This window comes from Osmia bicornis, chromosome 1, assembly GCF_907164935.1.
Source record: "Osmia bicornis bicornis chromosome 1, iOsmBic2.1, whole genome shotgun sequence".
Lineage (NCBI taxonomy): Eukaryota > Metazoa > Arthropoda > Insecta > Hymenoptera > Megachilidae > Osmia > Osmia bicornis.
In genome coordinates this window covers 1,200,484-1,203,102 of record NC_060216.1, presented here as the reverse complement: position 1 = coordinate 1,203,102, position 2,619 = coordinate 1,200,484, and positions in this window count along the sequence as shown.

Sequence of the window (2,619 nt, the reverse complement as noted above, 5' to 3'; positions counted from 1 at the left end):
TGTATCGTGACAATGATCATGCTAGTGGTCAAAAGGCAATATTACTAAACGAACTTGCTTGTATAGAACAACTTTTGACACAACGTATTGCAGCCATAAGTAGTAACGACGACCGAAACGCATGTCTGGTGCAATGCAATCAATGCATTGATTTAATGATAGAGCGATTGCAACTCGAAAAGGACTTATCAACTGGTTTGAAAAATAGTTTAACAGCCAGGATAGCGAGATTTAAATCGTTAAGAGCAGAGTTACACGGATCTGTAAAAATAGGCGAAGGTCAAAGGAGAACAGATGCTGAATCACATGCATCATCATCATCTCTTAGCTGGGAGGATGTAGAACCAGCTTTCCATAACCGAATAACTACAGGAATTATAATCAACACCGAGCATATTGAACCACGAAACTTTTTAGAAGATGCTAGAAAAATAGTATTCCAACGTCTAGCGGAAGTTTTCCAAAATCATTCATGCATTTAAGTGAATACGGTTTTGTATGGGGAGTTTACCGCTAATAATAAAAGTGATGTGAAAAGTTTCAGTGTGAGAAATAAACAATTATTTTCTATATCAAACTTGAACGATTGGTATGACAAATACGTTGTGAACTCAACTTTAACACTGATGGAAGAATTTCAGGAACGGAACAGTGGTTGGGCAATATCGAAAATTCTGCATTTGATGTTAAATATCAATAAATGCAATCCGATGCATGTTGGTTGTTACACCGACATACCAAAAACAATCAAGGACAAAAGAGCGGTAGTAAATGTGACAGTTGACAATGATACGTGTTTTGTCAGATCGATAGTTGCAGCATTATATCCCGCCCATGTGAATGCAAATCGACCATCATCGTATCCCAACTATGACACCGTTTTAAATTTGGAGGGCATCGCATTTCCAATAACCCTTACTCAAATACCAAAATTTGAGCGCCAAAACGATGTTTCGATAAACGTTTATTTCTGGGACTTGAATGTGAAAAGGTGTGCTCCGCTTCAACTCACCGCCAACAAAAGATTTCGTCACGTCAACCTGCTGATGCTTGAAACGCCCAACCGTAATGTGCGCCACTTTGTATGGATTAAAAATCTTTCCCGGCTTGTTTCAAACCAGCTCAGTGCACATAAGAGTAAAACTTATATTTGTGACAGGTTTGTATCACGCCATTACGATCTATTTTAGTGTGTGCGTTTGTTCTTTTTGTACTAATGCAGTTACTTTGTTTATATGCAGATGCCTTCACTACTTTTATGCGGAAGAAAAGTTATTGAAACATATGAAGGACTGCATGCAGATGAACGATTGCTCAATCGTTCTACCATCGAGTGAGGACAAAATAATAAAGTTTGATAATTTTTGTCACCGAGAACGTCATCCATTCATCGTGTACGCCGATTTCGAATGCATGCTTAAGAAGGTTAACAGTAACATCAATCAAGGACACTGCAATGCATACCAGCAGCACGAAGCATACAGCGTGGGATATTATTTTCACTGTTCGTACAACGCATCGGTGTGCGAGTATCGCGCGTATCGGGATCCTGACTGTGCTGAATGGTTCGTGAATAAACTTGAGAACCTTGTAAGAAAAATTGCACCATTATTTAATACGATTGTGCCCATGACAAATTTGACGGGTAATGAAAGAGAAAATTATATGAATGCAACGCATTGTTATATTTGCGAAAAACCGTTCGACATCGACGAAACAAAAGTTCGAGATCATTGCAATTTCACTGGTCGTTACCGAGGACCTGCTCATCAGGGATGTAATTTAAATTATAAAAATAAACGTTTTATACCAATAGTGTTTCATAACTTATCGGGATACGATGCCCATTTTGTAATAAAAGAATTGGTAACGATTATCGAAGGCTCGACATCAGTCTTGCCAATTACAAAAGAAAAATATATTTCATTTTCAATGAATCTAAAATGTTACAAAATTTCGCTTCGATTTATAGATTCATTCAAATTTTTAAATTCAAGTTTAGATAAATTGAGTTCGTATTTAGGGAAAGACGATATGACGATTTTACGGTCACAATTTAATTTTTTGAACGAGATAAGATTCGATTTGCTTACAGGAAAAGGCATCATTCCATACGATTATGTTACCGACTACATGAAACTGAACGAGACGACATTGCCGACATGTGACAAATTTTATAATCAACTAAGCGACTGTGCCGTTTCACAGCAGGATTATGACCACGTGATAAAAGTCTGGCGCAGTTTTAATATAAAAACACTTGGCGAATATAGCGATTTATATCTAAAAACAGACGTTTTATTATTGGCCGACATTTTTGAAAATTTTCGTAGCAGCTGTTTGAGAAGTTACAAATTGGATCCTGCATATTACTATACTTTACCCGGTTTTACGTGGGATACAATGCTGAAGCACACGCGTATCGAATTAGAATTATTGACAGATATCAATATGCTACTTTTCATAGAGCGTGGCATACGTGGTGGTTTAAGTCAATGTTCTAATCCATACGCAAAGGGCAATAATAAATACATGGATTCGTACAATTCCGAAGAACCATTGCGATATTTAGTATATTTAGTATATTTCGACGTTAATAATTTGTATGGATGGGCAATG